The following is a 14,353-nucleotide window of genomic DNA, read 5'->3' on the forward strand; positions in this document are numbered from 1 at the left end:
AACACATGGTATGTATATAATATATAAAGTATATATGTAAGGAATATGTATATAAGGTGTGTCTATAATATGTATTATATATTCCATATATGAGAGAAAAGATGTGTGATTTGTCTTTCTGCACTTGACTTACTCTGTATAGAATGGTGGACTCTGGCCCCACCCGATCCTGTAAATGACATAGATAGACCCACTCTCCTTTACCCCTGACGAGTTCCACTGCTTACACATACCACAGTCTCATGGATAGTGCAGCACGACCTTGGGTTTGTAGTGTCTCTATGGTGACCCAACTTGGGTTCCTTCAGAGAGAGAGCCATGAGCGGTAGAGCCGGACGCTTTGTCAGTGTGGCTGTAGTTTCCGCTTCCACAGTGACTGTGGTGGTGGACATTCCCATCTGGTTCTCTCCTCCAGATCCTGGCCAGCATTTTCTCTCCATTTTCTTGGTGACGAGGTCACGATTCAGTTTTAAAATGCCACATCCCTGACAGCTAAGCGTGCTTAGCGTTCTTTCATAGATAAGTTGGCAGTTTGTGCTCCTTCTTTTCAGAACTGACCACTCATTTCATTTGATCACTTTTTGAATGGGAGTTTGGTGGGGTTTTTAATCTCTTTATAGATTCTAGATATTAACCTTTTCGCCAATGGATTTTGACAAAGCTTCTCTCCTATCCTATAGGCTTTCTTTTTGCTATGTTAACTGTTTCTTTGGCTGTGCAGAAACTCTGGAGTCCCAAGCAACCCAACTTGACACCTCACAGCATTATTTTCCTCCGAGAGGCCTAAGTCCTTTCCAGAAAGTCCTCGCTTATAATTAGCCCTTGAAGTATTCATTTTGCCTGTTTCCCTTTAGCAGTTTGGAAGGTTGAAATCTTATGGGAGATTCTGTTGCTAGTATAGAAAACGCTACCGACTTCACACTTCGATTTTTGCTACTTCACTGAATCTCTCACTGAGCAGTATTTCCTAGTGAAGTCTGAGGATCTTCTCAGCAGTGCAAGAGGGATGGTTGAACCTTCGAGTTTGCTGTTTGTGCCCTGTTTGTTCCTCTTGTCATACTGCTGCAGCTAAGTCCGAAAATGCAGTATTAAATGGGAATGGACACCCTGCTTCATTTCTAAGTCTCTGGACTATTCCAATTTGTAATAATGTGGGCTATAACTAACAAAGACTATACATGGACTGACCCTGGACTCTGACCTCATAGGTAGCAATGAATATCTAGCAAGATCACCAGTGTAAGGGGAAGCCCTGGGTCCTGCTAAGACTGAACCCCCAGTGAACGTGATTGTTGGGGGGAGGGCGGCAATGTGGGGGAGGATGGGGAGGGGAACACCCATAAAGAAGGGGTGGGGAAGGGGTTAGGGGGATGTTGGCCCGTAAACCGGGAAAGGGAATAACACTCGAAATGTAAATAAGAAATACTCAAGTTAATAAAAAAAATAATGTAGGCTATAGCTTTGTCACCTTAAGGGTAGTCATGAAGGGGTATTGAACTTTGTCAAAGGCCTTTTATATATCTATTGAGATAACCATATAGTTTGTTTTGAAATAAATTTATATGTTGTATTACATTTATTGATTTATGCATGGAGATCCCTGAAATGAAGCCAACTTAATTTTTAAAAAAAAGGAAGAATTCACAAATTTCATTTCATCCTGGCACAATGACAGAGTTTAATATGTGTATCATATCATTTGTGTAGGTATGTTGCTGAAGCAAACACAGTTAGATGGCTCAAGTGTTACTCATTCACTACTTGTGAGCATTATTCCACTCTGAGAAGAGGGCTATCTAAACTAAAAGTACACTTTTATCCATTTTATGTTATCATCAAATCAACCTCACAATCAAAGGCCCTAAGACAGCAGAACTGGATAACAGTCAGTACCTGTGACCTAAATAAGACCTCCCTCTTAGAATAACATGAAAGATCAACACATGCAAAGGCCTAGAGCAAGATGCCCTATCATGAAGACTGTGAAAGGACTTGCATAAGTATCTGAAGCTGTTTCTAATTTTGTTATAATTCTCTACACATCTTGAGATAAAGGTGTTGTGCTACCGCCCAAACTGTTAAGCACTTCCTCCCTATGCTTTGCATTCTATTACCTGTGATTCTAGCTCATAGGGAAAGAGAGTAAGGCAAAGAGACAAAGCTGCTCTTAAGGCCATACAATGCTTTATTTGTGTGCTTAGGCAACCGTACAGTCCATTTTCTTCTCTTTCTGCCTACTTCACTTTCCTCAAAGAAACATAGCTTACTCCTCACATTGCTTCAGCATGCATGACAGAGTGTGCATGACAGAGTGTGCATGACAGAGTGTGCATGGCAGAGTGTGCATGACAGTGTGCATGATAGTGTGCATGACAGGGTATGCATGACAGAGTGTGCATGACAGAGTGTGCATGACAGAGTGTGCATGACAGAGTGTGCATGACAGTGTGCATGACAGAGTGTGCATGGCAGAGTGTGCATGACAGAGTGTGCATGACAGAGTGCATGACAGAATGTGCATGGCAGAGTGTGCATGACAGAGTGCATGACAGAGTGTGCATGACAGAGTGCACGACAGAGTGTGCATGGCAGAGTGCATGACAGAGTGCAAGACAGTGTGTATGACAGAGAGCAAGACAGTGTGCATGACAGAGTGTGCATGACAGTGTATGCATGACAGTGTGCATGACAATGTGTGCATGACAGAATGCATGACAAAGTGTGTGACAAAGTGTGCATGACAGAGTGTGCATGACAGTGTATTCATGACAGTGTGCATGACAGAGTGTGCATGAGAGAATGCATGTCAGTGTGTGTGACAGTGTGTGCATGACAGCATGCATGACTATTACTTCCACATCCCTCTTTTTCAGCTGGAGATGATAATTTTGGAGGCAAAAAGAAAAGAGGACACACAGATGCCGACACCTGAATACCAGGCAAAAAAGCCGTGTCAGGTAGAAATGACCCCAGCTTCCTTACCTGAGCAGGAATCTGACCTCAAATGAAAACTGAGTAGGAGGAAAACTCATCTGGGCCAAGGTCAAGGCCAACTGAGACAAGGAACACACTCAAGCATCTGCTAACGAGCCTCGATGGAAAGTAAAAGGAGAACTGAGGCTATCGCACACCATCTACTTACCAAACTGAGCTGTAAATAAGAACAGTTGTCTTAGTTAGGGTTTTCATTGCTGTGAGGGGATGCTACAATGGAGGCATCAGGAAGCATGGCAGTGCCCAGGCAGACATGGTACTGGAGAAGGAGCTGAGAGTTTTATGCCTTGATCCAAAGGCAGCAAGGAGGGGACACTGTGCCACCCTGGGTGAAGCTCGAGCACACATGAAACCTCAAAGGTCACCTCCACAGTGACACACTTCCTCCAACACGGCCACTCCTACTCCAACAAGCCCACGCTTCCTAATAATGCCACTCCTGATGAACCAAGCATTCAAACACATGAATCTATAGGGGCCATTTCTATTCAAACCAACATAGCGCTTGAAATAATAATCTTGGGGCTGGCCATATGGTGGAAAGCTAAGGCTCTTTCCACCAAACCAGGTTTTATGCCCAGGACTCATGTGGTAGAAGAAAAGAACCAATTCCTACAGCTTCTCCTCTGGCTTCCATACCCACAGTACAGCACAGCACAGCGCAGCACAGCGCAGCGCAGCACAGCGCAGCACAGCACAGCGCAGCGCAGCACAGCACAGCACAGCGCAGCGCAGCGCAGCACAGCACAGCCACAGCACAGCATGCCTACACCTATTCCACTACATCCCAGCCCTCACGTCCAACACATACACACAATCAATCAATGCAATTTAAACCGCTGGGACATAAAGGTCCTTACACCCCCAGATCACCAGAGAAGCCAGTAATGTTCCTCACACAGGAGTTCCCTTTCAAAGAGAAGGATGCATAACCTGTTTTTCCATCTAGAAAGCTGAGAATTAGAGGTGATTAACAGCCTGGTGATCTGTGTTATCTGTTGGGTCAGGACTTATTAAGCTTCCACAAGAGGACAGGATGTGACTAGTAGTCTAAATGACCCTTAGAGTATCTATATAGCTATGGGCTCCCCCAAGCTCCCACAGCTAGGACAGCAAGCCGTGACAGAAAATTAAAAAGAGAATCTGCTTGCTGCCCAAATGACCTCTATGCTATCCGTATCACCAAGACCAGGCCAGAACCTTCCCTAGGCCTTTAAGCTAGCCCAGGTAGCCTATCTCTAGAATCCTTCTTCTTGGAAGAAATGGCGTGTGCTTTGAGTAGAGTTTCAATGTAATTATGCGCCCTTGAGCACTGGGATTGTACTACACCAGGAAACTTCTCCCCAAATTGTACTGAGTTTAGATATGTCAATAAAAAGCCTGGCACCAGACTCTCTGGAAGTTTGATCCAGACTGATGAAATCAGCTGAACCTAGCTTTCATTTTCACCTCTTCACGATTCATTCCCCTGCCTGCCACAATGAAGGAGGCAACATCCTCCTCATAAAATGTCTCGAGTAATATTTTTTAAAGGAGATAAAGAATCAAGTATGGTATCTAAGACAACATCAAGACTGTTGACAGAACACGTCAAAGTGGTGTCAAGTGAACCAGACACGGTTGACAATAAGAAAGGGTGGGATTTTCTTCGGTGGAAAGGTGTCACTGAGGATGACCAGCTGGCTTGTGAATGACCACAGTCCACAGCACAGACCTCAGTGCCGCAGATCCAGAAATACCACTGTGTCTGTGCACACAAGATTGATCAGATGATATTCACATTCCAAAGGCATTGGTAATAAGCTACAGCACAATAATGTATGGGAAGGAATGGAGCCAATGTCCCAGGGGACTCATTTCTTCCCGTTTCTGGGAGCTTAGGAAGAAGTTGACTCAGCAAATCTCACAGGACTCACAGGCTGATTCCAGATGCCGGGGCTCAAAGATGTTCCTCCCTAATGAGGTCAGTTCCCCCTCCAGAGCTTGTGTAACTACAGGGACAGAGGGGCAAAGATATCTCTCAATCCATATGTCCCTGGGCTGAAAGTTCAGATTGGAACTGCAACGATAGTGACAGGAAAGTGATTCACTCTGCAAATCAATGTACTCTTTCCTCCACTGAGAACATCTGACTACGAGAAAAACTAAAACCAGACGAACACTGTGCATAAGGACGTTGCAGATTGGCATTCTGGTGTCATGTCATGTGTCCTGGTGGACTGGTAACAACCAGCTAGTGGGTCACACTGTACAGTGTTACAGAGTTAGTTGTCTCTGTGTGCACCCAGAAGGAAGCAGCTAGACCCAGCCTAAGCATGTCTGTGTGAGCTAGTGAGAACTTAGAGCTCCTAGTCAGTCTATCCTGCAACAGGTAACATCCTCAACAGTAGATCCTGCTGCATTCATGGTGTCGAAGGGCATCCACGCCTATTTCACAAGACAGCATATCCACCTGGACTGATGACCGGGGACCTTCTCCTGTCTGTGGTTGATGGTTTTCCCATAGAGCCTCACAGCATTTTGTACATCTTGGCACTGACGCAAAGAAAACCCAAAGCTGCAGTGTTTGAATATAGAAGCTGCTTTTCATTCCCAGCAGACCCTTGCCCATCACTGGACCCTGAAGCCTAACAGGAGCCATGTCTAAGCATGGTATAAGACCTTTGAGGCACACCGGTGCTCCGTGGCCTTCTTTCTCTCCTAGAGAGACACCCCCAGCCCTTTTCTTCCTATTGAGTAAGGATTCTCAAAAGGCTAAGAGAAGCTGTACTTCAAGATAAGAACTCTAAGGCTCACTGGTTTTCTCTAGCCTCAGTCTTCCCCAAATACCTGTGATAAACTGAAGTGTGGGCCTTTGCATTTCCACAGTCTGACATCTTATGTTGAAGTCCCAACTCCTAGCTAGCACTTCAGAAAGTAACCACTTTTGGAAATGAGAGTTTATATGAATGGCTAGTTTTGACTGGTGTCCTAATAAGAAGAGGATGTGTGTGCACAGACAGATTATCTTGTGAGAGCAAAACATAAAAAGGCCATTGATTAGCAAGACAAAGAGATCAGTCTCCGACCCCTGACCCTAGACCTGTGGGAGAGCAAATGCCTGGTGTCAAAGGTCCCCATCTGGGTATTTTGTTTTCACGTTTCCAAGTAGAGCTGCCCTATGTGAGGGTTTCATGGCAAATGCAGTACATAGAAGAGAGAAAATCTTGAGAAATAACTCAGGAGGGAGTGCTTACGCCTAGAAGTCAGTCTGAGTCAGAAGCAAGATGCTGGCTGGGGAAAAAGACCAGCTGGATCTCTTTTCCAACACCTTTCCCATCATCTAAATTATACCATTTTGCACTAAAGACCTAAATTTCTCTATGGAAAAAATTGTTACCATCATCATCATATACTTGGCTTCTTCTATCAAGAAACTAAAACCACACAAAGATTTTCACTTGGCTCCTCTGGTTCCTCCCTCCTTTGCTCTTTAATTTCTGAAACACGTGGTCTCCAACTTTGCTGTCACTGACTTTGGGTGACGTGAGTGTTTGAAATTGGCTTTAGAGACAAGTAGGATCTTAACCAATGGGAGGCAAGGACATGAGTTGTGTCTTGGGGTGATAAGTTAGATGATAGCTTCACCTTCCTCATAAGGGTCACCAAGAGGGAAGATGGTCTTTGCAAAGCTGTCGTTACCATGAGGAAACAGTATTTCAGCATCTTCTGCCTGGCTGGAGAATCACCAAGCCTGCCCCACTGTGGAGGATTCCGAAAGCTCATTCAGCTTAGGGAACTGTAAGCTACACTACGTTGTGAGTAAATCTAATTCTAGAAACACACAGCAAGAATAATGACCACTGCTAAAAGCAATTTTTCATTTTGGCCAATAAATTCCACTTCTAGTGCCACCCGATCACCTACAGACGTGTGACTGAGCGAGAACTCGTTACGTAACTTTCTTTTCAGCCCCGGTTTTTCTTTGGCAAAAGCACTAACGAGTCATGATGGTTAATCATAACCACTTGTCAGGTTCGAGAAGAGTCTGCCGAGCAGGAGAGAGTACTTCTAGGTGTGCCTGTGAGGTTTCCAGAAGTAACTGACTAAGGCAGGAAGGCCCACTCTAATGTGCCTGTCACCATTCTAGGCCACAGTGGTCTGATGAAATCAAAGAGGCAAGAGAGAAAGTCGGCTGACATCATCTTCCCCCTTCCCTGGCTCCCTGCCGACAGCTGCCCACCTTGACCACAATCCTCCCCACTGCAGTGGATGAAACCAGGGGACAAATAAAAATAAATAAAAATAAACTCTCTTTCTCTCGTTCTTGAGTTGTTGGTCCAGGCATTTCATCACAGCAACCCGTAGCTGACGAACAGTCACAAATGCCACCGCATCCCCGTGAATAGTGATGTTACTCAAAAAAGTGAACATGTGACACAGGTATCTTTAAACTATATCTATAATTAAAAATGGTTTAAATGACAAGTTTTGTGTTACGGCTATCTCAATACAATTTTTTAAAAGCGCACAAAATTTCAATGGCATAAGATATGGCCGTGGGTTTCTTAGGTCTTGTAAATGAACAGTCACCAACCCAGAAGGACTGAGAGAGAAGCCAGTGTCTTTTGTTTAGACCAACACGATGAACTTATGTGCACAGTGCCAGTCGCGTTGCCCTGTGCTTTGTAGGGTCACACCCTTTCGCCGTTTAGCATTTCCTACACAGTATTTCTTCTGCTTTTGAGAGAGGAGGCCAAGGCTCAGGGTAGAAGGCCAGACTCCAGACGTTGCCATTCGCACTGTCAGAAACAAATTTGCTCTTTCCACGTGGATTGTAACTAGAAAAGACAATGGCCCCATTCCAGGGGCAAAAAAAAAAAAAAACTTCTCTTCTGGGGCTGCTTTAAAGTGTGCCATTTCATGTTTAGCTTTCAATGCAGAACCATAGCAGACAACACTGATTATATTCTTGCTGTATACAAAACACACCGCTATCTTGGGGCTGCAGTGAACCCCTGCCTTCACCAGGCTTGGGATCTGGACGGGTTGACAAAACATGTTTCTTATTAGCAATGGTTACCCCGATGAGATTACCAGGAAAGATTAATTACAAGGATTCTTCTGGGCATGCCCGAACTATTTTCCTCAGTCAATATTTCAACTACTTGTCATCTATCTTGTAATACAATTTTGACTTGCAATTCAGATTGCAGTGACAGCAACATTTTAAAAATAATTGGATCTCTTTCTAATTGAGTGAGCTTGACTTTCTTTTCGGTGTGTGAGTTAGATTTGTTTCCTTTGCTGTGATGTTAGCATGGCCTTTGGTCCTGACCCAGTCCTTAACAGTTGAGTAACAGTCCAATTCTGCTAGGGAGCTGGGCCAGTCTCCCAACACCTCATTGTATCCATGTGCAAAGTTCCCAGGGGCAGCTTCTGTGGGTGGAGCTGGCTGCCACAAGGCACTACTTACTGCCTGCTGGAATGAAGACAATAAATAACCCATACATAAAGCACTTACTGTGTACTTTGTCTAAGTACTTTATTTTATTAACTCTCACCAGGGACTTACTATCGTTTGGATAAGTGTCTGTGGAGGCCCACGTGTTAAAGGTTTGGTTCTCAGCCAATGGCTATTTTGGGAAGTGGTGAGCCATCTCTTCAGCCCCAACCATAGTATCTCAAGTGCTGTTCAAAACTACTGTTGTGAAATGTATGTCTATATGCAGTGATCCTTACTGCTGCCTCCCATATATAGCTTTTTCCACCTTCAGCCATGAGGTAAGATTCAAATTGTATCCCTCTATGTTAGGGATCTTTCTTACTAACTTGTCCAATAGATGTGAGTGAAATGGACACATACCACTTCCAAATAGAAGCATTTGTCATCCAGTGATGGGTGGTCAGGCTCTCTCTCTGCTTGTCCAGCAATTGTGTGCACAGATCTTATTATAGCAGCACCCTAACAAAAAGCAGATGAGAATTCTGAGCCTGGAAAACAGCCACCCACAGCAAGCTTTGCACGTGCAAATGAGAAACAAACTTCTGTTGTTTGGTGGCAAATGTTACAGCAGCATAGCTTTGCCTAACACGACTACAATGTACCCAACCTATGACTAAACTACATTGAGACCTAGAGCCATATGTAAAAATTATAATAACCATCTTGTCCCATTGATGCCTGAGTACCATTTTGATAGTAGCATTGGGAAAATGGTTGCTAGCATGTAGTTCCAAGGGGCATTGAGGAAAACTCTGTGGTAGTTTGAATGAGAGTAGCCTACGTAGGCTTATAAGGTTGAATACTTGGTCTCCTGTTGGTAGAACTGTTTGGGAAGGATTAGGAAGCGTGGCCTTGTTGGAGGAGGTATGTCACTGGGGACAAGCTTTCAGGTTTCAAAAGCTTGATAACCATTTACAGTGTTCCTCTTGACCTAGCATAGTGTAGCACACCTCTAATTCCAACACTTGAGAGGCGGAAGCAGGCAGATTTCTGTGAGTTCTAGACTAGCCATCTGCACCACATAGAGAGTTCCAGGACAACTAGAGCTACATAGTGAGATCCTGTCTCAAAAAAAACAACAATTCAGTATCCCCCTCTGCCTCCTCAGCCTATGTGTTCCCAGTTGTTCCTGACTCCGTGTCTTTGCTCTGCCATCCCGGAGTCTACTTCTCTGAAACTGTAAGTCCAATTCAGAGCTTTCTTTTATACATTGCCTTGGTCATGGTGTCTTGTGACAGCAATAGAAAAGAAACTAATATGGATTGTTTTCACAAATCTATGTGTTAATTCACAATGTAACTCTTTAATTCTGTAAAAGAGAGTGATGCAGGCAGCCCAGTGATCAGTAGCACCAACCTTCAACGTAAAGAATAGCCCATTATAGTTTATAAATCAAAAACAAAACAAAAACATAATTAGCTAAACTCATTCTGAAAGAAGGCACAATATGTGGCCACCATTTCTGCCAACGTGAAGAAATGCTTATCAAAGGCTTAGGAGCACATCTTATGGGCAAAGGAGTGTCACTCTCAGCACTGGCGGGTGTCTGACACTGTCCCCTTCCAAAGGGATGTTTGCAACAGCAGAAACTCAGTATCATTACCCTCCTGCTAAGCAAATTAGTCTTTCCAAGGACATTCTCCAGGCACTAGAGAGCCCTGCTTCCCAGAGTACATTCCTGTCTGCACAAAGGGACACTTGAAGTACATGAATGGGAAGAGTGATTCAGAAAAATAAGGACTAAGCCTTCTCAAATTTTAACCACACCATTTTTGAGGTTCAGAGAAAAGCTCTATTGGCTTTTTAAATTTTAATTTAAAAATCAAAAATTCCACTTTTTTTTGACCATGTCAGTATGGGGAATGTCATATTGAGGAAAACAAGAAAAATTCTTTTTGAGATCCGGCGAATCTGTCCAAATGCCAGAAAATATTATGATCAAACTTCTACATCAGGAAAAATAGACAATGAGGTACTCACTCAGGGACTTCCCAGTCACAATACACAAGTCTCAGTTAAAGCATAGCAGCAGTCTTGGAGCCATAAGCAGAAGAGCCATCTTGAGAGTAGCACACTGTTGAAGCCTATGTAGCTAGAATAGATGCCTAGCAGTAACTCATCAGGACATACATCTCCATTCTTATGGCATGTAGCATGTAGTTTTTGCTACCCTGCTTTAAGCTTCAGACATTGCTACCAGCCCCGGCCCAGGTACCCTCCGATCTGAGGATGAAGCGCGAACACACACACACACACACACACACACACACACACACACACACACACTAGCTTATTTTTGATATGTTTTTGCTCAATGCCTGGGCTCTTTTAAACCTTCCTCAACTGCCCTTCTTTTCACTCCTAGCCCAGCCCCCTAAATCTGCCCTCAGCTTAATTATGTTTCTAATGTCCCACCTGCTACCCCAGGCCCAGTCGGGATAGCGGCCAAGGGCCACTTTGCCCAAGATCTCACATGGCTGATGACTCTTTCTCCCTCCAAAGCATGGCAAATTCATTCTCCTGCCTGCCATCTGCCAGCCCACCTGCTGGGGGTAGGGAGAAAACTAGAAGTCCTGCCTATTTCACCCAGCTCTTTGGATGCTAGCATCCTTATTGATGGATCAAGAACAACTGGGGAACAGGACCTTCAGTGTTCACATGCAAATTCCTGATCAAAACATCAGAACCATCCCCTGCAATGACATGTGAAAAGTTCTGTGTGTGTGTGTGTGTGTGTGTGTGTGTGTGTGTGTGTGCATGTGTGTGTGTGTGTGGTTTGCATGTGTTTGCACATTCACATATGGAAAATGAAGATTTGCATATGCCTTCTTTTCTCAATTACTCCTCATTTTTAGTTTTTGAGACAGGGCCTCTCACTGGGCCTGGAGCTCACTTATTCAACCGAAGTGGCTAACCAGTGAGGCCCAGAGAGTCTCCTGCCTCCTGTCTCCTCTCATCACACGTGGGCACCACCACGTCCAGTGGTCCACACAAGTGCTGAGGATCCACACTCTGGTTTGCACTCTTGCCTAAAAGTTCTTGCTTCCATCTTCCGCATTCTTTTGCACATGGGGTAGTGAAATTAAAGAGATTTCTACAAACTCCTGTGTAATTGTGTGCTGTCTGCAGTTTTAAACTTTATACGTGTATTACAAAAAAAAAAAAAATCCCACATCATTTCTTTTTAAGAGAAGCAAGCCCTGAGTGAACTATTTGGCTTGAGTCTGCATGTGTCCCATCTGTACTTTCTACAGTAGCTACCTATTGGTTAGGGAAACGCAAAATTGCTCAGTGTACATTATCTATCTCATGAGCTGTGTGAATTCCTTGCATGTTTATTATAACTTAGGGTGTTCATATACACTTTTACTTTCTATTGACCCAGTAACTGCACGTATGTGTGGAGAGGTGTGACATTTTCAGGCATATATGCGACGTGTGATGAGCGGATCAGATGATGACCACAGGCATTCATCAGTTCTTCATGGGGAAACTCAAAACAACTTAGGGCTTTTAGGGCAGACGCATTCCTGTCTGCAAGCTGTTTATAAAGTGGGCAAAGAACCATCTCCCGTTGGCAGGTTAAGCTGGTCTTACATGAAGACAGTTTGTAGAGGTTTCTCCCACTTTCCATAAAACTTAACTTATCACCTCTCCAGTGAGACCCACAGTTGACCGGTCTTCACTTTGTTATCGCTTTCCTGCGGGACACATATTTCTCCCCATGAAGATCTTGCCTCCTCATCTGTCTGTAAAAAAATTTTTACCCCCGGAAAGCTGTATCATCTTCACCTTTAAACTAAATGCAGAAGGGACAAATTTTTACTTTTATCTGCCAGTACTAGGCCAGAAGCAAAAAACAGAAAACAAAAAAACAAAAAAAAAACAAAAAAAAAAACTCTTGAAGTTAGGAACATTTTTAAATAAAGACTACAAAGCATGATAGACGTCTTTTTGATTAGATAGATGGAATTAAACCCCAAGGAACCTGAGCTTCCTTTACAAAGCATTAGGCTGCATTTTCAGTGGGGATGGGAGCAGGGTAAACTGTCCTCCTGTGGTGACACAGTGACATCCTATGGCAATCATTGCCATGTGGACACTCTAAATTCCCTAAACTACCATGTGAATGGATATGCTATGGCACATCATTTTCCAAAACTTTCAAAATGAAAGCAGTATGCTGACGTGACCCGATTCTGAAGCTGGGTACAAGAAAAATTATCCTCTCTTCTCTGTTTTTCCCTTTGTGGTCCCTCCAGCACCATCTCCCCTGACTGGGACAAGAACTTGCAGAAACCAAAGGTTTTAACTTACTACTACCACGCAGAAAGGTCTCCGACATGGTCTTGGTATTTGCTTGCAGAGAAGAGTCGATCAAAAGAAAACCACAGCCCATCCCAGCCTGTTCATCTTCAGCTTTAATCCAGAAATATGACAGCCGGTTCCTGAGCCCCTGTGGATAATACATCACTGCAAAGCATTCTCTATCTTGGTTTCTTCTGGGGTAGAAGTTGCCGAGAACCGCTTTAGCTAATTAAAACTTCACAGAAACAAGGGGAAAACAGAAAACTTTGCACAACACAGCCAAGATGATTGCTAGACACTTCACAGACTGGCCAAGGACCAAAAACCCAATTTAACATTTGCAAATGTTTCTGTGAAATATTTGACTCCTCCCTGTACAACTGGAGATTTACAAACTACTAAGGAACATTCAGCTTACTAATGAAAACTTTATAAATACTTAGTGCCAGTGAACTCACCCAGGGTGCTAATTCTGCCTGGGCTGGACACCACAGTCTGAAGTGATATGTTGCATGCTTAGCCCTAGATCAGCCCAAATCCTGCAGCTTACTGAAGCTGAGCCTGTCATAAATTGATGAGTCAATTTAATGAATCTGACAAATGTCTTTATTTGGGCTGTGAAAAGAATTTTACCAATTATAAAGACCCAAAGAGGCAAATTACAAAATATGGAGAAGCATCTCTGGAAAGTTGATTGAGTGAGAGCAACAGTTCTCCGTTCTGAAGTCCATCTAGGAGGAGCACACACTCACGCAGGGGCTCAGGTCCCATCTGCCCATTGCCTGCTCCTGTCTGATACCTCCCTCCTTCTGTAGCTGCAGCTCTCACCTGAGCCAGCACCTGTTTAACCAGTGGTCCCTGCTATTCGCATCAGGCAACCAAGCCAGCCTTTCTCCCCTGCCTCTGGGTTGGTGAACAGCCTCTATGAATAACCTCGGCCTTTTTCTATTTCCAGTCGGCATCTTTTAATGTGAGTAATTAGGCCATACTTCATGAATCTCCTCAGCAGTTGCAACCCATCAGTGAGCAGTGAACTCCTGGGATCCCAGAAAGAGACAGGGCAAGCTGGGCAGGCAGCCAGCAGGGCAGAGGAAAGGGAAGGTGTCTGTAAGCCTTGAATTAAGGGCGCAAAAGGCAGGCTAGGTCTACACCACGGTTGTCCTGGGTTTCAAATTTTTCAGCCCCCAGATACAGGAATTGGGAGTGGTGGAGCCAAGGTGATAGCTTAGGATGTAACTAAAAGGCTTCTGCTTTTGGGTTGTGAGGGATGGACAAGCAAATGGTCTCTCCTGTCCTAGGGGCGGGTGTGGCAGAAGGGACCCTCCCTGCTAGGGCTTGTGGCTGCTGCGCACCCTTTGTTTATTTATTTATTTTGTTTGTTTGTTTTTAAGCAGAAGCAGCTCAAGGGAGGCCAAGGCATTCTCTGCTCTTTCTTCCAAGATTCTAGAGTCATTTCTCTTCTTGAAAGAACAGATGGAATGGAAACAGGGCCCTCCAAGATAACCAGCCACAAACAGCTTCTCTATGTAACCTACACACACACACACACACACACACACACACACA

The 14,353-nt window shown here is 44.2% G+C and overlaps 1 long non-coding RNA gene across 9 annotated transcripts in view; it reads right to left on the minus strand.

The window, feature by feature from the left end:
- LOC120100856 (uncharacterized) overlaps positions 1-14,353 on the minus strand; it is an 89,506-nt gene that overhangs the window by 70,006 nt on the left and 5,147 nt on the right. For 5 of the 9 annotated variants that reach the window (XR_015675935.1, XR_015675938.1, XR_015675936.1 and 2 more), the window contains exon 2: positions 12,797-12,935. This is a non-coding gene — a long non-coding RNA (uncharacterized LOC120100856). Of the gene's footprint in view, positions 1-12,796; positions 13,322-14,353 lie in introns of those variants that run through there. The other 4 variants (XR_015675937.1, XR_015675933.1, XR_015675929.1 and 1 more) reach the window with 1 other exon arrangement.

Source organism: Rattus norvegicus, chromosome 2 (assembly GCF_021556685.1).
Source record: "Rattus norvegicus strain SHRSP/BbbUtx chromosome 2, alternate assembly SHRSP_T2T, whole genome shotgun sequence".
NCBI classification, from domain to species: domain Eukaryota; kingdom Metazoa; phylum Chordata; class Mammalia; order Rodentia; family Muridae; genus Rattus; species Rattus norvegicus.